The following is a 22780-nucleotide window of genomic DNA, read 5'->3' on the forward strand; positions in this document are numbered from 1 at the left end:
GCATTAGATGGTATCTCATTGTGGTTTTAATTTGCATTTGTCTGATGATTAGTGATGTTGAACTTTTTTTTCAAATGCCCGTGGGCAATTTGTGTGACTTATTTGAAAACTGACTATTCATGTCCTTCTTCCACTTTTTTTTTTTTTTTTTTTTTTTTGAGACGGAGTCTAGGTCTGTCGCCCAGGCTGGAGTGCAGTGGCCGGATCTCAGCTCACTGCAAGCTCCGCCTCCCAGGTTTACGCCATTCTCCAGCCTCAGCCTCCCGAGTAGCTGGGACTACAGGCGCCCACCACCTCGCCCGGCTAGGTTTTTTTTTTTTTTTTTTTTTTGAGACGGAGTCTCGCTCTGTCGCCCAGGCTGGAGTGCAGTGGCGCGATCTCGGCTCACTGCAAGCTCCGCCTCCCGGGTTCACGCCATTCTCCTGCCTCAGCCTCCCGAGTAGCTGGGACTACAGGCGCCCACAACCGCGCCCGGCTAATTTTTTGTATTTTAGTAGAGACGGGGTTTCACCGTGGTCTCGATCTCCTGACCTTGTGATCCGCCCGCCTCGGCCTCCCAAAGTGCTGGGATTACAGGCGTGAGCCACCGCGCCCGGCCTTCCCAGCTAGTTTTTTGTATTTTTAGTAGAGACAGGGTTTCACCGTGTTAGCCAGGATGGTCTCGATCTTCTGACCTCGTGATCCGCCCATCTCGGCCTCCCAAAGTGCTGGGATTACAGGCTTGAGCCACCGCGCCCGGCCCCGTCTTCCACTTTTTAATGAGATTCTTTACAGGTATTTTTGTAGAGTTGTTTGAATTTCTTGTAAATTCTGGATATTAGTCCACTGTCGGTTGTATTCAAACTCATTTTAAAATATATATTCTGCATGACAAAATAAAATAAAACAACATAACCCCAAACACACACATCTGCTGACTTTCATAAGTCAGTCAATACTAGGGAATTGGCTGAAGCAGGACAGAAGATACATACACATATGCCCTAGGTCCATTAGGCATTAATAGGGAACTCTGGAAACTGCAGTTTACTGCAGAGCACGTGCCACACCCAGATAATCTTTTTAAAAAAATCTATAGTTAGCTTTATTAACAGTGTAACATTTTCACAAATTCTTAAATTTTATGTTTTAATTTTCATAATATTACAGTTTAAAACATACAGCTTAAAAACAAGCATATTAATTCAAATCCACAAATATTCAAGCCTACATGAAAGAAGAATGAAATGAGATTACCTTTTTATATAATCAGCTGAATTCTTTTTACGGGCAAAAAGTTAACATTGGTATTTAAAAACCTAAATGTCCAATGTTTCTGCTGGCCATCCAATCCAACCATATGTATATTACTTAGGCCACAGGATTGCCCATTAGTCTTTCTTGTCAGAGAGCAATTAGCCTCTGAATCATTTTCGCTCAGCACCAGCTTTCTCTATAAATAAATTTGGATAGGCCAGGGAATTGTCATCTTGGTACTTGATAGAAGTAGGGATGCTGCTCAGTTGTATTTCGTTTTTCAGTACTGGGTAGATCAACACCTGCTAATGCTGGTCCTGATGTTGAAGTTGCATGTTTTGCCTCACTAGGTTCCACTAACTTTTTGACTTCTTAATTGATCTGAATGTCTGCTGAACAAAGGAATCACTTTCAACAGTTTCCATTTCTTTTACTTTTTTCACTTGTGCTACCAGGGTGGCTTGGTCTTCCTCCTTTCTTCTCTTTGCTTCTTCCTCATTTCTTTCTTTGGCTTTCAATGCATCATCAGCTTTTCAGCAGCTTCAAGAACCAGCTGTAGTCTGGCTTTGGCCTGTTCAGCTGGTGGCAGATGTTTTAATCCAGCTTTGATGTTTCCAGATTCCCAATGTTTAATGTTATGTAATCCTTGTCCTTCCCTTATCTTTCCCCTTTTCTCTTTATCTCTGCCTTTACGTTGTTCTTTATCCCGAGAACAACTATGCATTCTTCTGTGGCTGGGCCTTTCACTGCTCTGACTGTGAGAACATGGACAAGGCCTTCACCTAGATCTTCTTCTTCTGCTTTTTGACCTAGACCTCTTAACTCCATAGGATTTCCCTCGACCCCTTGAACGACTTCGAGTTAGTTTCCTTCTAGAGCCATGAGATCCACTGCTTGATTGATGCCTGAGTCTTCTATCATAAGAATGCGAACGAGGCTGAAGATCTCTGGACCAAGATTTTGACTTTGATCTTGATTTCCTTCTTTCTTTCTTTCAGCTATATATTCTACTATCTGAAGAACTCCTCATTGAGGACCGTCTACAGTCCTTTTTTTTTCTCTCTCTCTCTTGGTTCTGCTTTCTTCTACAGTATTTGATGACCAGCGTCCCATTTCTATAAGCTAGGTCCAGACCTTTGAGCTCACACCTTCCTTTGACACGCAAGCGCTGCAGACCCTGAGAGCTTTCTTCGGATCAGGGTGCCGCTGGCATCCACTGAACTTGCTTCAGTTTAAGCTCAGCACCTTCCTGAGAATCATTTCATTTTATCTTTCATTTTGTAGTGAGAAGAGGCTTCAGCATGAATAGGGACATGCAAGGTGTATAAAATAGAATGGAATTGTGAATTAGGTAATATGAGGGAGAAAATTATAAAAAATATAAAGCATTTTAAAGACAAATGTGTGTTACACAAAACCAGGTACCTGCTGGTCTCAGAAGCTTTAAGTGGTTTATAATTGAGTCAACAATAAGTGGCAGATCAATTGAAAATATGTTTGCATGAAGTTCTTAGTTCAGAGGTAAAGCTAGGATGCTATGCACAGCAACATTGGAAGGGAAAGAGCTTTTGAAATCCAAGTCTGGGCATTTGCTCTAATCAGAGGTCAACATCTTCTCTGCCCTCCTAACCCACTCCCCTGCCAGGTGTCCTATCTCCCAGACCACACATTAGCAGATATAATATCTGTCATTCTGGCTTCTCATCATTCTCTTTCCAGAAAAATCCTGACATGATTTTATCTGCAAGATGGAGAGAAAAGGAGAGAGCATCACATGTCTTACATTAATCACAAAAACTAGATGGGTTTTATTTCGGGTGCTAATTCTTTTGAGAACACAAGGGAACCTTTGATCTTAATCTATTTGATGTGGTTTTAAGTAAAGGAGCATCTTATGTTTACTTTGAAGGTGTTTTTTACTTCGGGCTTGATCAAACATTACATTTGGTTCCAGAGAAAAACTCATTGGGAATGCAGCATGTAGTATAGAATTAGACATCCCTAGGCTTGAAGCCTATCTCAGCCATGAACTACCTTCATGACCTTCAGCTAGTTACTTTTCCTCACTCAGCTTCAGTTTCTTCATTTATAAAGCAAGTGCCTCAACATCCCTTTTTGATTTTCTTAATCTTGTCTACACGTCTACAAGTAGCCCTTTTATTACTGATTTTTAACTAGTGCTGGCCATTGAAATGACCTGAGAAGCCCATGTCTCACTCTCAGACGAGGGGAATTTTGGTTCTAATGGCAGTCATGGTTGAGAGTCCACTGTGTTAAAATCTCTTCATTTGAAGCATCTGATGTGAATTCTATTTTCCGCTTAAACCCAGACATAGATGTTAAGTTTTAAAATTACATCTTACATTCATTCCCACTACATACTCATTGAGTGTTTACCATGTACAGACTCTGTGATAGACTATGGAAATACATTCAAAGAAATTCCCTGTTTTTAAGAACTTTATCTAGTGTTTAGAAAATGCATTTAAAACTTATAATTAAAATACTATAGACCTTGGCTTAAAGGATGCACCTTGTTGTCTGTAATCATATTTGTAGTTATATATTGCTTTGAAAATACACTGTAGACATTAAGAAAAAAAAGGAAATAAAAAGTACATGAATCGTGAAGGAGAAAATAAAATTGTCTTTGTTCACAGATGACATGATTGTCCATGTAGAAAATCCCAAAGAACTGGCAAAACAAACAAATCTAGAACTAATTAGTTCTAGATTATAGCAAGGTTGCAGGATACAAGCTTAATATGTGAAAGTGAATTCCTTTCCTATATACCAGCCATGAACAATTGGAATTTGAAATCAAAATACAGCACCATTAATATTATTACCAAAAGAGAGAGAGGGAGAAATATGTATTATGCTAACAAAAGAAGTAAAAAAGGTATGTGAGAAAAACGACAAATCTCTGATGAAATAAATCAAAGGAGATCTAAATAAATGGAAAGACAAACTATATGAATGGATAAGAATACTCAATCTTGTTATGTGTCAGTTCATCCCAATTTGATCCATAGATTCAGTGCAATCCTAGAAAGCTACTTTGCGGATATCTGCAAACTGATTCTAAGGTTTACATGAAAAGGCAAAAAGATGTGATAGTCAAAACAATACTGAAGAAGAACAAAGAAGATGGACTCTCATTGACTTCAAGTCTTTCTATAAAGTTACAATAATCAAAATAATGTGGCATTGGTGAAAGAATAGACAGATTAAAGAAACAGCATAGAGTATTCAGAAATCAACTCATACAAATATAGTCAACTGATCTTTGACAAAGGGGTAAAACCAATTCAATGGAGAAAGGGAAAAGATAGTCTTTTTAACAAATGGTGCTGGAACTGGCGTTCCTTATGAAAAAGAAAAAGAATCTAGACACTGACATTACACCTTTCACAAAAGTTAGTTCCAAAAAAAAAAAAATCATAGATCTAAATGTAAAACACAAAACTATAAAATATGTAAAAGATAACATAAGGAAAAATCTAGATGACCTTCGTTTTGGTAATGAGCTTTAAGATATGATGCTAAAAACATGATCCACGAAAAAAAAAAGTGTTAAGTGGGACTTCATTAAAATTAGAATCTTCTGGGCCGGGCATGGTGGCTCACGCCTGTAATCCCAGCACTTTGGGAGGCCAAGGTGGCAGATTACAAGGTCAGGAGATTGAGATCATCCTGGTCAACATGGTGAAACCACGTCTCTACTAAAAATACAAAAATATGGCCGGGCGCGGTGGCTCAAGCCTGTAATCCCAGCACTTTGGGAGGCCGAGACGGGTGGATCACGAGGTCAGGAGATCAAGACCATCCTGGCTAATACGGTGAAACCCCGTCTCTACTAAAAAATACAAAAAACTAGCCGGGCAAGGTGGCGGGCGCCTGTAGTCCCAGCTACTCGGGAGGCTGAGGCAGGAGATGGCATAAACCCGGGAGGCGGAGCTTGCAGTGAGCTGAGATCCGGCCACTGCACTCCAGCCTGGGCAACAGAGCGAGTATCCGTCCCAAATAAATAAATAAATAATAAAATAATAAAATACAAAAATTACCTGGGCATGGTGGCACGCACCTGTAGTCCCAGCTACTCGGGAGGCTGAGGCAGGAGAATCACTTGAACCCAGGAGGTGGAGGTTGCAGTGAGCCAAGATTACACCACTTTACTCCAGCCTGGCAACAGAGCGAGACTCCATCTCAAAAAAAAAAAAAAAAAAATTAGAATCTTCTTATCTGTGAAAAATACTGTTAAGACAATGAAAAGACAAGTCACACACTAGGAGAAAATCTTTGCAAAACACTGTTGGTAAAGGATATATATCCAAAATATGCAAAGAACTCTTTTAAAAAATTCACAATTAAAAAAAAAAAAAAGCCCAATTAAATTGACAAACCATCTGAACAGACACCTCACCAAAGAAGATATATAGCTTAAAAGCAACCATAGGAAAATATGCTCAACATCATATGCTATTAGGTGATATAGCTTGGATGCTTGTCCTCTCCAAATCTCATGTTGAAATGTAATCCCTGTAATCCCTAATGCTGACGGTGGGGCCTGATGGGGAGTATTTGGGTCATGGGGGAGGATCCTTCATGAATGGCTTGGTGCTGTCCTCACAATAATGAGTGAGTTCTCACTCTGTTCACGTGAGATCTGGTTGTTTAAAGAGTGTGGCCCCTCCCCACTCTCTCTTCTGCTCCCACTCTCACCATGTGATGCCCTTGTTCCTCCTTCTCCTTCCACCGTGACTGTAAACTTCCTGAGGCCCTAACAGGGGCAGGTGCCAGTGCCATGCTTACTGTGCAGCATGTAGAACTGTGAGCCAATTAAACCCCTCTTCTTTATAAATTGCCCAGCTTCAGATATTTCTTTATAGTGATGCAAATGCAGCCTAACACATCAGGGAAACACAAATTCGAGCAATAAGGAGACCCCTATTAGAATAACTAAAATCTAAAATACTGATGATACCAAATGCCAGTAAAGATGTGGAGTAACAGGTACTCTCATTCACTACTAGTGGGAAAGCAAAATGATACAGCTACTTTGGGAGAAAATTTGGCAGTGTTTTTACAAAGTTAAACATATTCTTCCCATACATCAGGCAACCACACTCTTTGGTATTTAGACTATGAGTTCAAAACTTATGTCTACTCAACCTGCACACGAATGCCTACTGTTAAGTGAAATAAGCCAATGTGAAAAGGCTATGTAATGTATGGTTTCAACTTCATGACATTTTGGAAGTGGCAAAACTATAGATCAATGATATAAAAGGATTTGGGAAGCACAGCAGGCAGAGGAGAGGGATGAATAAGGTGGAGCACATGGGAAAGCGGTGAAACTATTCTTTTTTTTTTTTTTTTTGAGATGGAGTCTCGCTCTGTCTCCCAGGCTGGAGTGCAGTGGCACAATCTTGGCTCACTGCAAGCTCTGCCTCCTGGATTCAGGCCATTCTCCTGCCTCAGCCTCCCAAGTAGCTGGGACTACAGGCACCCGCCACCACGCCCAGCTAATTTTTTTTTGTATTTTTAGTAGAGACGGGGTTTCACCGTGTTAGCCAGGATGGTCTCGACCTCCTGACCTTGTGATCCACCCGCCTCGGCCTCCCAAAGTGCTGGGATTACAGGCGTGAGACGCTGCACCCGGCCGAAACTATTCTATGTGGTATTATAATGATGACACATGGTATTATGCATTTGGTCGTAGGATGTACAACACAAGAGTGAACCCTAATGTTAATGATGGACTTTAGTTAATAGGAATGCATCAATATTGGTTCACCAATGGAAACAAATGTACCGTTCCAAAGCAAGGTGTTAACAATCGGGGAAACTGCTAGTTAGGGTGGGGTGGAAAGAGCGGGCTATATTTACTTCCTGCTCATCTTTCTGTAAACCTAAAACTGACCTAAAAGTAATGTCCATTAATAAAAAATATGCTGCAGAGGTATCACAGGCTGCATTTAATAAAACTGCTTCTCATGCGTATCTAAAACTTTTTAAAAATTACTAGTAGAATCTTATTGATTAGAAAGAATAAAATATAATGGTGGGACAAGGAAGCATTAGTGGTCCTTTCCTTCTCTTTGGAGTAGGAAGCCATCGTGTGTTCCGGAGGCCAGAATGTTCAGAGGCAAATTTCAAGTTGTTTGGGTTGTGCCTTAGCTTTCCCACTGAGTACAAATGTTCCATCCAAATGCACGGGTAGAATTGTTGCCCCGAATTTAGTGTTTGGAATTACTAGTAAGACTCACTAGGAATTACTACTAATTCATGCTGGCTTGAAGTTGGACTACATGAGAAGGAGGTAAGATGATTTTGGGGAAGGTTTCATGAAAGTCTTTCCATACAGACTTTATTTTCCTTAGCTGCAAACAAGGGAGACAGAATAGATGATGTGGATGATTCATCTTAACTCAAATTATATGAATGATTGATATTCTGGGCACAGTAGGAAAAATAATGTAAAACATCTTTATGAGATAATGAGTTTTGTACTTGAGTTATCACTTGGGAATGGAATATAAAATTTCTCATCAACCAATCCCTGAAAAGCAGGGATTGGCAAACTTTTTCTATAAAAGACTTGGTAGTAAATATTTTGGGTTTTGTGGACTCTACTGTCAGTCACAGCTATTCAACTCTTCTATTGTATGAACACACCACGGACAATACATAAATGAATGAGTGTCACTATGTTTCAATAAAATTTTATTTACAAAAACAGGCAAAGTGGGCCGTGGTTGGTCAACATCTTTTAGGCACTGAAACAATATGTTGGACCAAAGTCAAAAGAAAAGGATAAATGAAGAAAGGGGGAAAAGAAAGAAAAAAGGAAGGAGAGAAGGAAGGAAGGAGAGAAGGAAGGAAGGAGAGAAGGAAGGAAGGAAGGAAGGAAAGAAGGAAGGAAGGAAGGAAGAGAAGGTAAGTCACAGGTGCCTTATAGTGTTCATTCACTTAATCGTTTGTTCCCATGGCAAATATTTTAAGCTTCTGTTTCCAGGCATTGTGCTAAGCACTCGAGATTTTTAAAAAAGAGAGTGATAAAAAGTTGAATAAGAGAGTCTCTGCACTCAAGATGCATATGGGCTAGAAGGGGATATATTCATGTAATAATAATCATAATAAGTAAATGCACTGAGACCTCCCCGGCAACCCTGAATAAGCATGATTCCTACCTGCTACCCAAGTATGCCTGAAATCATAAACGGCAGCCATTTAGAAGCTACTCGCTTTTGTTTTGCTGAGTAGGGTGTGAAAAGTACAGGCAAGAATTGAGTTCCTGTGCGTCCATGGGCAATGACGTGGATTTTAGAGGTTATGCTGGGTGGAGGTGAGGAGAAAAGAGATGAGAAAACTGATAGAACTGTGGGAAGAAACACGGAGCCAATGAGAAGGATTGCGATGAGGCTTCTGAACTGTAGTGTGCAATACGGATTCTCCGTCCTTCCCCCTGGGAAACAGCACATCATTCACATGCTGTGAACTTAGACCTGTCTTGGGGAATTAAAAGGAAGTGCTCATGTGGGCTCAGAGCAGCTAGGGGGAAAAGACATAAGAGGTCTGCCCATCCTGCCTCCCATCTCTAGCCCCTGGCAACCAATAATCCACTCTCCATCTCTATAATGTCACTATTACAAGATGACTTATAAATGGAATCATACTGTATGTGACCTTTGAGACTGGCTTTTTTCATTCTGCAGAGTTCCCTTGAGATGCATCCAAATTGTTGCCATATCAGTAGTTGATTCCCTTTTTTTTTTTAAGACTGAGTCTCACTCTCTTGCTAGGCCCGAGTGTAGTGATGCGATCTTGGCTCACTGCAACCTCCGCCTCCTGGGTTCAAGCGATTCTCCTGCCTCAGCCTCCTGAGTAGCTGGGACTACAGGTGCCCACCACCACGCCCAGCTAATTTTTGTATTTTTTAGTGGAGATCGGGTTTTACCATATTGGCCAGGCTGGTCTCAAACTCTTAACCTCATGATCCGCCCGCCTCGGTCTCCCAAAGTGCTGGGATTACAGGTGTGAGTCACCGTGCCCGGCCCGAATTCCTTTTCATTGGTGAGTAATAGTCCATGGTGTGGAAGTTCCCACACCTTGTTTAACCATTCATCCACTGAAGGACATCGGGATTGTTTCCGGTTTTGGGCTACTGCAAATAAAGCTGCTGTAAACCTGTGCGTATGTATTTTGTTGTGGACATAGGCTTTCACTTCTCTGGGACACAGGACCAGTGGTGCAATTACTGATCATATCTTATGTGCATTTCTTAGTTTGAAAAGAAACTATCGAGCTATGTTCCAGAGTGGCTGTACCGTTTTACATTCATACTAATATGAGAGATCCAGTTTCTCTGCACTCTCCCCAGCATTTGGTGGATCACTGCTTTTTAAAGCTGTTCTAATAGGTGTCTGGTGATATGTCAGTATGGTCTTAATTTGCCTAAAGGAGAGTGATAAACATCTTTTCATGTGCTTATTTGCCAGACACATAGGCCACTGGAAAAATGTCTATTCATTGTCTTTTGCCCAATTTCTTTATTTTCTCTCCTCTTTCTTCTTTCTTTCTCTTTTCTCTTTTTTCTCTTTCTCTCTCCCTTTCTTCCTTTCTTTCATTCTCTCCTTCCCTCCCTCCCTCCCTCCCTCCCTTCCTTCCTTCTTTCCTTCTTTCCTTCCTTCCTTCCTTGTCTTTCTTTTCTTACATCTCACTGTGTCACTCAGGCTGAAGTGCAGTGGCAGGGCTCACTGCAGCTTTGACCTCCCAGGCTCAACTGATCCTCCCGCCTCACCCTCCTAAGTAGCTGGGACCACAGGTGTGTGCCTCCATGCCCCGCCGATTAAATTTTTTTTTCTTTTTCTGTGGGGACGGCATCTCACTATGTTGCCCAGGCTGGTCTCAAACTCCTGGGCTCAAGTGATCCTCTCGCCTCAGCCTCCCAAAGCTCTAGGATTATAGATGTGAGCCACAGCACCCAGCCTTGCCCATTTTCTAGTTGCATTGTTTGTTTTTTTATGCTTTTGCAGAACAAAAGTTTAAAATTTTGATAATGTCCCATTTATAATTTTCCCTTTTATGTGTTGTGCTTTGGGGGCCAAGTCCAAGAATTCTTTACCTAACCCTAAATCCAGATGATTTCTCCTATTTATTTTTCCTAAAGGCTTTATAATTTTACCTTTCACATCTACGTCTGTGATCCATTTTCAGTGAATGTTTGCATAAGATGTGAGGTTTGGGTCCATTCTTTTTCCTGTGGGTGTCCCGTTGTTTCAGCATCATTTGTTGAAAGGTGATCCTTCCTCCATTTAGTTATTTTTTGCACTTTATGAAAAATCAGATGGGCATGGCTGTGTGGGTTTTGTATTCCGTTCTATTAATCTACGTGTCTATACCTTCTCCAATATCACAGTCTTAACAGCTGTAGCCATAGTAAGTTTAACATCAGGTAGAGTGATTTCTTCCACTCCATTTGTTTATTTACTTATTTAGAGACAGGGTCTTGCTATGTTGCCTGGCTCTGTTTGAACTGGGCTCAACTGATTCTCCCACCTCAGCCTCCTGAGTAGCTGGGACTCCAGGTATGCACCACTGCACCCAGCTCCACTTCCTAGTTCTTTTTCAAAATGTTTTAGCTATTCTAGGTCCTTTGCCTTTCCATATACATTTAGAACGTGCTTCTCTATGTCCTCCTGCCTCAGTATGAAAAACTGCTGAGGCCAGGCATGGTGGCTCATGCCTGCAATCACAGCACTTTGGGAGGCTGAGGCAGGTGGATCACTTGAGGTCAGGAGTTCGAGACCAGCCTGGCCAACTTGGTGAAACCCCTGTCTCTAACAAAATTACAAAAATTAGCCAGGTGTGGTGGCAGGCGCCTGTAATCCCAGCTACTTGGGAGGCTGAGGCATGAGAATTACTTGAACCCAGGAGGCAGAGATTGCAGTGAGCTGAGATTGCGCCATTGCACTCCAGCCTGGGCAAAAGAACAAGACTCCATTTCAAAAAAAAAAGAAAGAAAGAAAGAAAAAAGAAAAACTGCTGAGATTTTGATAGACATTTTGTTATATCCTCAAATCAGTTTGTGGAGAATTGATGTCTTTACTACATTGAGTCTTCCAGTCCATGAACACAATATGTCTCTGCATTTAACTACGTCCTCTTTTTTTTGTCAGCATTTTTGCAACATTCAGTATGTAGATTCTATACATGTTTTTTCAGACTTATACCTGTTTCATTAGGGAGGGTACAATTGTAAAGGGCATTGTGTTTTTAATTTTAGTTTCCACATGTTTGTTGCTAATGTATAACAGCGTAGTTGATTTTTGTGTGTTGATCTTGTATTGTGCAAATGTGCTGGACTCTCTTGTTAGTTTAAGAGGTTTGTTGAGAAAAATTCTTTGAGATTCTATGTGTAGATGATCATGTCATCTGTCAATGGGAACAGTTTATTTCTTTTTTTCCAATCTCTATGCCTTTTAATTCTTTTTCTTGCCATGTTGTACTTGCTAGAACTTCCAGTATTATGTTGGCTATGAGTAGTGAGTTTGGACATCTTTGCCTTGCTCCTGATCTTAGGGAAGGGCATTTGGTTCTTCACTATTAACTACGGTGTTAGCTGTAATTCTTTGGGAAAATGCTTTTTGTCAAGTTCAGACAGTTCCTTTCTGGTATTAGTGTCTTGCAAATTTTCATCATGAGTGGATGCTGGATTTTGTCAAACACTTTCTTGGTGTCAGTTGATATGCTCATAAAACCTTCTTGTTTTTTAGCCTAGTGATATGTTGATTGATTTTTGCATATTGAATTGACTTTGCATAGCTGAAATAAATCCTAATTGATCATAACATGTAATTCTTTTCATTGTTGGATTAAATTTGCTAGTATTTTGATGATTTTTATGTCTAAGTTCATAAGAGATATGGATCCATCTTTCCTTCCTTCCTTCCTTCCTTCCTTCCTTCCTTCCTTCCTTCCTTCCTTCCTTCCTTCCTGCCTCCCTCCCTCCCTCCTCCCTCCCTCCCTCCCTGCCTCCCTCCCTCCTTTTCTCCCTCTCTGACTTCCTTCCCTTCCTCCCTTCCCTTGCTCTCTTTCTGTCTTTCCTCTCTTCTTTCTTCTGTCTTTGTCTAATTTTGGTATCAGGGTGATACTTGCCTTACACAGAGTGGGGAAGGGTTTTCTCTTCTATTTTTCTGGAAGACATTGTGTAAAATTGGTTTTAATTCTTCTTTAAATGTTTGGTAGAATTCACCAGTGAAACTGTCTAGGCCTGGAAACTTTCTCACAGGTGTTTTAGCTATAAATTAAATTTCTTTAATGGTTATATGACTATTCAGGTGATCTATTTTATCTCAGTTGCATTTTGATAGTTTGTGCTTTTCAAGGAATTAGTCTAATTTTCTATATTCTTGAATTTATGGGCATAAACTTGTTCATAGTAGTCCCTTACTTTCTCTTTAATGACTACAATAGATATAGTGATATTCCATCTTGTTCTGACACTGGAGATTTGCATATTCTCTCCACTGTTATCAGCCGCCTTAGAGGTTTTTCAATTACTTATTATATTTTTTTAATGATCCAGCTTTTGTTTCACTGATTTTCTCTATTGTTTTCCTGTATTAACTTCTTTGATTTTTGCTCTTATTATTTCCTCTCTTTCTGCTTGTTTGGATTTAATTTAGGTTTTCTTTTTCTACCTTCTTCTTAAGTAAGAACTTAAGATCACTTAAGATCATTAATTTGAGATCTTTTCTGTTTTAAACATAAGCAGTTCATGCTTAAATTTCCTTCTCAGTACTGCTTTTGCTGTATTCCACAAAATTTAATGCATGATATTTTCATTTTTCTTCTTCTTCTCTGTATTTTAAATTTTTATTTGAAAGTTTTTATTGCCCCATGGATTATTTAGAATTGTGATGTTTAATATACAAGTTTGGGAATATTTTTATTGACTTTCTATTACCGATTTCTTAGTTGATATTTTGTGATCAGAGAACATACTCTAACTGTGTGTGTCTTTTTCTCTTTTCAGCTCCATCAATTTTGCTTCAGTGTTTTGACACTCTGTTGTTTGGTGCATGCACAGTTAGGTCTTCTTCGTGTATTAATCCTTTTATCATTAAGTGATATTCCTTTGTCCCTGTGTTTTTCTGTGCTTGGAAGTCTACTTTATCTGATATTAATATAGCCATGGCTACTTTTGTAAAATGAATGTTTGCGTAATCATTTTACATAATTTTTTTAACCTACCTATGTCATTGCTTTTCAGTTGAGTTTCCTGTAGGCAACATACAGTTAAGTTGTGGTTTTTTTAACCCACTATTCCAATCTCTGTTTAGTGGATTTAGACCATTTCATTTGAAATAATTATTAAAATATTAGGGCTAAAGTCTTTCATTTTACTGTCTTTTTTTTCTGTTTGTTCTCTCTGTTTCTTATTCCTGTTTCTCTTTAACTTTTTTTTTTCTCAGACAGTCTCACTCTGTCACCTAGGCTGGAGTGCAGTGGCACTGTCTCAGCTCACTGCAACCTCTCCCCAACCAGGTTCAAGTGATTCTTGTGTCTCAGCCTCCCGAGTAGCTGGGACTATAGGTGCCCACCACCACGCCTGGCTAATTTTTGTATTTTTAAAAATTAGAGATGGGATTTCACCATTTTGGCCAGGCTGGTCTGGAACTCCTGAACTCAGGTGATCTGCCCCCCTTACCTCCCAGAGTGCTGGGATTACAGGTATGAGCCACCGCACCCAGCCACACCCAGCCAACATTTTCTTTATTTTAATGAGATATATAAATATATATGTGATTTTTTAGCATATTGCTCTGGATAGTTTTCTTAGTGGTTTCTCAAGGCATTACAGTATTTATACATAAATTGTGACAGTCTACTGTCACACAAAGTGTTACCACTTCAGGTGAACTGTAGACACCTTGCTTCTTAGTTTCTTTTATCTTGCCCAGTTTTTAAGTTTAACTGTCTAAGTATTTCCTCTACGTACATTAAACACCACATCAGATAGTGTTATATATTTTGTTTCACCCATGAAATATGATTTAGAAACTCACAAGGAAGATCGTCTATTTACTCCTGGTTTTGTCCATTCTGTTATTCTTTCCTTTCTGATTTCCAGTTCTTCTGTTGTCATTTCCTTTCTGTTTAGAGAATTTCCTTTAGCCATTCCTTAAGAGTCAGTCTGCTAGCCACAAATTCTCTTATTTTACCTTCATCTGAACGTGTCTTTATTTCCTCGTCATTCCTGAAGGATACTTTCACCAAACATACAACTCACAATGAACAGATTTTTTCTTCCAGTACTTGAAAAATTATTTCTACTTCTTTCTGGTATCATGGTTCCAGATGACTATTTGCAAGATATTGTTTCTTTGCCTTTCATTTAATTATGATATGCTTTGGCATGGGTTTTCTTGGGTTTATCTTATTTAGGGTTCACTTAGGTAATTTAGTCTATAAGCTTAGTTCTTTTGCCATGTTTAGATAGTCTTCACCAATTATTTCTTCTTTTTTTGTCTCTCTCTCTTTTTTTTTTTTTTTTTTTTTGAGATGGAGTCTCTCTGTCACCAGGCTGGAGTGCAGTGGCGCAATCTTGGTTCACTGCAACCTCTGCCTCCCAAGTTCAAGTGATCCTCCTGCCTCGGCCTCCCAAGTAGCTAGGACTACAGGCACATACCACCACGCCCGGCTAATTTCTGTATTTTTTGTAGAGACAAGGTTATCACCATGTTGGCCAGGTTGGTCTTGAACTCTTGACCTCAGGTAATCTGTCTGCCTTGGCCTCCCAAAGTGCTGAGATTACAGGCATGAGCCATTGTGCCTGGCCCATTATTTCTTTGCAAATTTATTCAGCCCTATTCTCTTTGTCTGCTTACAAATGTTAGATCTTTTGTTATAGTCTCACAGGTCCTGAAAACTCTGTTTTTTTGTTTTGTTTTGTTTTGTTTTTTTAAGTCTTTTTCTCTCTGTTGTTCAGATTGAGTAATTTTTGTTGTTTTATCTCCAGGTTCATTGATTTTTTTTCTTCTGTCATATTCATTCTGCCATTGCACCCATCCAATAAGTCTCTGCTTTTCAACTATTGTACTTTTCAATTCTATAGTTTTCATTTGGTTCCTTTTTATATCTTTTATTTCTTTAGTGAGACTTCATTTATTTTTTCATTTGCAAAGTATATTTGTCATTTCTCTTTTGAATTTTTGTATGATGGCTACTTTAAAATTTTTGTGAGATAGTTCCAACTTTGATTCACCCTGGTATTGGCATCTGTTGCTTGTCTTTTCTCATTCCATTTGAAATTTCCTGGTTCTTGGTATGACAAGTGAGTTTTGGTTGTATCCTAAACATTTGGATATTATATGAGGAGACTTTAGATTCTACTTAAATCTCCTCTTCTAGCAGTCACCCTGTTTAAGTTTAGCGCATAGGTCCTGTTCCTGCTTCTGTGGGCTGTGGTTCTTTTGTGTCTTGTTTATTTGTTTGTTTTTGTTTTTGTTTTGAGACTGAGTTTCGCTCTTGTTGCCCAGGCTGGAGTGCAATGGCATGATCTTGGTTCACTGCAACCTCTACCTCCCAGGTGCAAGCGATTCTCCTGCCTCAGCCTCCCAAGTAGCTGGGACTACAGGCATCCACCACCACGCCCAGCTAAGTTTTTGTATTTTTAGTAAAGAAGGGGTTTCACCGTCTTTGCCAGGATGGTCTCGATCTCCTGACCTCAGGTAATCCGCTCACCTGAGCCTCCCAAAGTGCTGGGATTACAGGCGTGAAGCACCACGCCCGGCATGTGGGCTGTGGTTCTAATGACAATAGAGTTTTCAAAGCTCCTGTAGTGCTGTTCTTGTCCGTGTCCTTCCCTTGGTCCAAGCTGGTGTAGTGCACTTCCCCGGGACTCTGGGTATCAGCAGGAGATACCAGCACATGGGCCAAGAGTGCCTTGCTCACTTGCTCTAGGCCATCTGGTGCCAGCTTTCATCATCCATTCAGGTGAAAGGGAACTTGGAGGCATCAGGTTCCGCAGGGCAGCGTGCCCCTTGCCCACTGTTCTTTGGGCTGCCAAAAAGATCTCTGCCTGTCCCACTGTGGGAGGAAAGCCCCTGTCTGGGCTGCCTGTGCTCTGGGGTGAGGGGATTGTGATCACATGGGCCTATGTCACCTTCTACCACTGGGTGAAAGAGGTATGAACAGGCAAATTAAAAATGCAAAGTCAAGATGTGTTCAGAAAATGAAATTTTCTTGTCTCTCTCTCTGCTAAGAGGAATCAATTTTATATTTTAGCTTCGTTTTCGTTCTTTAGTCACTTTCAGTTTTAAAATGCTGTCTCGTTCAGAGAGCTTTTCTGCCAGATCTAATCACTGTCCCCTTATTCTTGATGCTCCTGAGGGAGTCTTCTCCCGCTCTTGGTTCTTCCCCTCCTTCCTCCTGGTGTATGAAAGGCCCATTGCTCATTAGCAGAGGGCAGGGAGGGCCGGTGGGCTCCTGCAATCAGGCACATGTCTGTGGTCCCCTTCCTCAGCCTGAGATCCCCAGATTCAGCAGCATCCAAGGCTGGCTCCTCTGTGTGGGTCACTGGGTGGCCCTGGGACTCCCTCATTTCTCCTACAGGTTCCATCCTGCACAGAATTTCCCCAGCTCCAGCTCCCTCCAGCCCCTACCCCTCTTTGCTTCTGTGTGTGACCTATTGTGGGCTGGCACATGGACCATGTTCCCAGGCCTTTTCTGCCTCAGCCTTTGGTGCATATGATTACGGAAGTCTTTGCCCTGCCATGGGGACCTGCACAGATACTTTCCTTGGCAACTGGTATCCTCAGCTCCGCTGCTGCTCATCCCTTTCCTGACTTTCTCCCGTGCCCTGGCAGAACTTTTTGCCAAATAATTCACATCCAAGAAGCAAACCCTAGCCACTCTTCCCATAATCTTGTGTCTCCCTAAACATCATTCTGCCTCCTTCGCAAATACCTCAGGTTCACTTTATTTCCTTTCCGCTCTTCCTGATTGTTCTTATATCTTCTCCCTCCCGTCTCTCTCCCTCCCTCCCTCAATGACTAGACATTGTCAGGTAAAGGTCAGGACTGGTAGATCAGTTGGAGTCACTGCCACATTGCCTCAAAAGCTGCACCTGAGGCCTCCACCAGTACTGAGTGACCATCCTGCTCCCACAGCCTCTTCAGTTTTCCATTTACAAGTGCATTTCTTGCCATCTCCACTTCCTCCCTGTTGAGGAAAGATAGCCCTCCTGGGTCTCTCAGGCCACTGCCCATCACTCTGATTTCCACAAATGCCAAGCCGTGATCATGCTTTATCTGAGCCTTTTCTCAGGGCTGTTCGCAGCAGGCAACCTTGAGGGATGGGGTAATGCCTCTCTCTGGACAAAGAGGAGGTCTGTTGGCTGCTTGCTATTAAAGTGATGGATTTCTCATGTTCATATTCTTCTCATACAACTTACTTCATGTGCCAGTGTCATCTGGATGCTCCGGACCAGCTCCATAGGAACCTGGGGGACAAGAAAAACTAACACAAACACGCAAATGCTAAAATGAAGCAGAAATTCACAGTCATTTGGGTGAGGTTAGAGGAATACTTTCCTGCCCCTGAACGATCCATATTAACATTTTCCTATACAGTACCAGATGCTTAGGTAATTGCTTGCCCTCTCCCCTGCTCTTTTTTGCTTTGACTTTGTATTTTTAGCCCAGAAGCCTCCCGCTGACGAGAACAATATGGCACTAAGGAGATTAAAACTTTGACGTGATAAATACTTGGGACTTGAGACCTGTTCTCAGAAGGTACATTATCTCCATTCAAATTGCCCAGGAAGTCTTGTGCAATGATACACATTTTAGCATCTCTTTCAATGCCTGCTCTTATGTCTGATAATATGAAGAAAGCTATATCTAACATAACAAGCTGCTTCCTCTTCTATCCCTGGCTCCTCCCAAGGGACATGAAGAGATGCTAGAAAAATACAAGGGGGGGAAAGAACCTTGGCTCTGAGTCAGAACAGAAAAACAAACAAACAAACATGGAGAGGAAGAAACCCTGAAAATAAGCCTAAGGACCTCAGCACCCACTATAAAAAAAAAAAAAAAAAAAAGAGTCTGGAGAGGGGACTGGACTGCAGCTTTCTTAACACTAGGCTCCAAATGGCACATTCACTTCTGCTGCTAAGTCACTACTGGTCACCTATCTGCACTGGCAGGGGGTGGGGGAGGGTGGTGGTGGGGGTGGGAATGTTGAGCTGTGTGCCCAGGAAGCAGAGAAAATGGGGTTTTGTCGGACAGCTGGCAGGCTCTGCCATGGTGGAGGAGGAGGAGATATCTGAATCAAGTCTTATTATTTTTCTCTTTCTGAGTCACTTGATCTTTTTTAGAAGATGCCCAAATTATCTTCTCTTTATTTTTGAAGTCTAATTGCTTTACCAGGGTATGGCTGAGTGATGACTTTTCTATATCATTTTCCTCCCTAACATGGTGCACTTTTTAAATCTGCAGATTTGATTCTTCTCTCATTTCAAGAAAAATTTTTGAATCATCATCCTAAATACTTATATGTTACATTTGTTTAGTCCTCTTCTATAGGCACAGAAATCCATTTTTTAAAACAAATACACTTACAAGATTTACTGTTATCACAAGGTCACATTCCTGTAGAATACAGAAATATGTGTAGCTTTCAGTTTACTAAGTCTGCATTTTTTGTTTTTAAAGAGAAGAGGTCTTGCTCTGTCACCCAGCCTGGAGAGCAGTAATGTGATCATAGCTCACTACAGTCTCTAACTCCTGGACTCAAGCAATCCTCCCATCCAAGCTTCCTGAGTGGCTGGAACTATAGGGGCATAACACCATTGCCCAGGCTGGTCTCAAGCTCCTGGCTTCAAGCATTCCTTCTGCCTTGACCTCCCAAAGTGCTGGAATTACAGGTATGACCAATACGCCCAGCCAAGTCTGTGTTTTCCAAATTGCAGCCTGTGACTCATGATGGGGTCATGAAATCTATTTAGCGGATTGTAATCTGCTGGATTGGTTTCCTATTGTTGCATAACAAATTATGACAAAATGAGCAGCTTATAACAACACATATTTATTATCTCACAGTTTCTGTAGGTCAGGAATCTGCAAACAGCTTTGCTGGGTCCTTTGTTCAGGGTTTCATAGGGCTGCAATCAAGATGCCATCTGGGCTCCATTCTTATCTGGAGGCTCAACTGGGGAAGAATCCACTTCCAAGCTCATTCAGGCCTTTGACAGAATTTATTTCCTTGTGGCTGCATAACTGAGGGCTCCTGCCTTTTTTTGACTGTTGGTGGGAACCCACCCTTGGTCCTAGAGGCTGCCCACAGTTGCTGGAGGCCATCCACAGTTCTTTACCACATGGGCTTCCTCAATGTGGCACTCCATTCACTGAGCCAGCAAGGAGGCTCTCTCACTCCAGTCTGATGACATAATATAGTCCTGGGAGTGGCATATGATCACCTTTGCTGGTCCTATTAACCCACAGGAGCATAAGTCACTGGTCCTGCCCAGAGTTGAGGGGAGGGGAGTATCCAAAGGTGTCAACACCAGTAGGTACAGTTCATTCAGGATCATCTTAGGGTCTTGTCACCCCATCTGTATTTAGAAAATAGAATAGGATTAGGTAGAAGATACCAGAACATATCCCTTGTAATAAGAGTATGTATTTCTAAACAAAAATTGTATTTAGTAATGTAAATTGTGTGTGTGTGTGTGTGATGAAAAATGTATTTCTTACCAAATGGTCTAGAGCAAAATAGTCTGAGAGCCCCTGATCTGGGAGGTTTTCTTGCAAACACTGAAGATAAGACTGCTTTTGAATTGTACACCGCCCTGGTGCTATCTGGCTTGCTGCCTCTGTTCAGTGTGCTTTCATGGCAACCAAGATGCAAATGTTCTCCAGCCTGCTCTACTGTATTTCCGCCGGTAGTTGTAGTAGCCATCACAGTTCTTGAATTATCAAAAGACTTAAATCAATGTCATAATTTCCTCTAAAGTTTTTTTACCAGCTCCTCCCATGAGCTCCCACGCCATGCTGGATCTGCACACCGTAGGGAGCGCCTTCTTTTTTTTTTTTTGAGACGGAGTCTCGCTCTGTCGCCCAGACTGGAGTGCAGTGGCGCGATCTCGGCTCACTGCAAGCTCCGCCTCCCGGGTTCACGCCATTCTCCTGCCTCAGCCTCCGGAGTAGCTGGGACTACAGGCGCCCGCCACCACGCCCGGCTAATTTCTTTTTGTATTTTTAGTAGAGACGGGGTTTCACCGTGTTAGCCAGGATGGTCTCGATCTCCTGACCTCGTGATCCGCCCGCCTCGGCCTCCCAAAGTGCTGGGATTACAGGCTTGAGCCACCGCGCCCGGCCAGGGAGCGCCTTCTTGCTTGTGCCTTTTCCCTGCTCCCCAGCTGTGTACAAGGTCTGGTCCTGTTGTGTGCTCAGGTTTACGAGTTTCCCCTGCCCTTGGCGGCCCTGCTTCAAGCATATTGAAGTTTGGCATTAGAGATGTTCTCTTATCAACACCAAGATTGCCATTTCTGTTCTTAGTCTCCGTGTCATTTTCTTATGGTTTAAGAGAAAAGAGGGGTCTGAGAAGTCCTTACTTTGCCATCTTTAAGTCCTGCTCACCCGAGGCAGCTCTGAGGCTTTGAAATAGGTCCCATTATCCTCCCACTACCTCTGAAGCCTCCCTGCGGCCACTCTCACAGGCAGTGAGGCCTGGATATGGCATGTCCTCAGTGTCTTCCCTGCCTTCTTGGTGGTGGCCACTTCAGGATGGGGAGCTCAGCTGGGAATGGGCACAACCTTGGCTGCCCTACAAAGACTCCTATTTCTTCTGCAGTTTGGTTACAGTTTGTGTCAGAGATGTTTATTGCTGTGGTTTTGGAGTCGGTTTCCTGTGGCCTGCCATGGGGGGCCTTCGTTTCCACCTGAGTTGGCCCTTATGGCTCAATCCCTCCAGGGCTGTAGCTGACATTTTACCTCCTTCCTGAGATCTATTCTCCTCCCCCGACCCCCACCATCTCTCCTACTTTTGGGGATTTTTGTTTTGTTTTTGAGACAGGGTTTGCTCTGTCACCCAGGTGAGAGTGCAGTGGTGTGATCATAGCTCACTGCAGCCTCGACCTCCTGGCCTTAAGCAGTCCTCCTGCCTCAGCCTCCCAAGTAGCTGGGACTACAAGCATGTGTCACCACGCCTGGCTAATTTTTAAATTTTTTATAGAGATGGGGGTCTCACTGTGTTGCCCAGGCTGATCTCAAACTCCTAGGCTCCAATGATGTTCTAGCCTCAGCCTTCCAAATGTTGAGATTACAGATGTGAGCCACTGCACCTGGCCAAAGGGATTGAGTGGTTTTTGTTTCTCATTTTTCTTCCCTTCTGTTAGGTTTCTGTCTGTTCATGAGAATTATTAGATCTTTGTGATTTTAATAATTTTGCCTTTATTTTCCCCCCACCTTGAAGAAATGAAAGTGGTGAGCTCAGAAGATCCCAATTACCTCTCCCTATACCTGTCCCTGCAGTCAGAATGAAGGGCGTCTCCTTTCTAAGGTTTTCTTTGCGTCTTCCCTCATCTCCCTCCCTGTCTCAACAACGTGTGTTGGCAACAATCAATGTCATTACTTCCTCTAAAGTTTTAAATATCAGTGAAAATTCTCAAGATTTTGTTCACCCACTTCTTTCCCCTTATTTGGGGGCGTGTTCTGAGGCTAGGTACTTCTGCAAACCAAGTCAGGCTGTTCCGCTTCTTTCTTTCTGTGAGCACCGCTCTGCAGCGATCATGGCCATAAAGCCTCCTCTCTCATCATTGGCCGAGGGATGAGAGCTCATGTGTGTGCACATGCGTATGTGTGCTTCTCGTTTCTTTTCTCTGTTCTTCATTTTGTCAGACGTTGTAGAGATAACCCTACAACCATCTCTCAGCTTTCTTTTCCTGGAAGTTGTAGGTGTGATTTTCTAGATTTTATATATATTTAATATATGTTATATATATTATATATGTTATATATTTAATATATACTTTATATATAATATATATGTTATATATATTAAATATATATCTTTATATATATATATATGTATTTTTTTTTTTTTTTTGAGACAGAGTTTTGCTCCTGTCACCCACGCTGGAGTGTAATAGTATGATCTGGGCTCACTGCAACCTCCGACTCCTGGGTTCAAGTGATTGTCCTGCCTCAACCTCCCAAGTAGCTGGGATTACAAGCACGTGCCACCATGCTCGGCTAATTTTTGTGTTTTTAGTAGAGATGAGGTTTCACCATGTTGGTCAGGCTGGGCTCGAACTCCTGACCTCAGGTGATCCACCTGCCTCAGCCTCCCAAAGTGCTGGGATTACAGGCATAAGCCACCGCACCCAGCCGATGGTATAATATTTTTAAGGAGTTTTCTTTTCTAAAAGTGCCACAGACCCATCCTTGCCTGTGGAAGTGTTTCAGCACACCACCACATGCATGACCTAAAATTAGCTATGCCCCAGAAGACCCTCTTTCATGTCCAAGTT

At 41.8% G+C, this 22780-nt stretch overlaps 1 pseudogene; it reads right to left on the reverse strand.

The window, feature by feature from the left end:
* Positions 1-1350: 1350 nt before the first annotated feature.
* On the reverse strand, positions 1351-2349 carry LOC100424499 (serine/Arginine-related protein 53-like; annotated as a pseudogene).
* Positions 2350-22780: the final 20431 nt, after the last annotated feature.

The sequence above is a fragment of the Macaca mulatta genome, chromosome 15 (genome assembly GCF_049350105.2).
Source record: "Macaca mulatta isolate MMU2019108-1 chromosome 15, T2T-MMU8v2.0, whole genome shotgun sequence".
NCBI lineage: Eukaryota > Metazoa > Chordata > Mammalia > Primates > Cercopithecidae > Macaca > Macaca mulatta.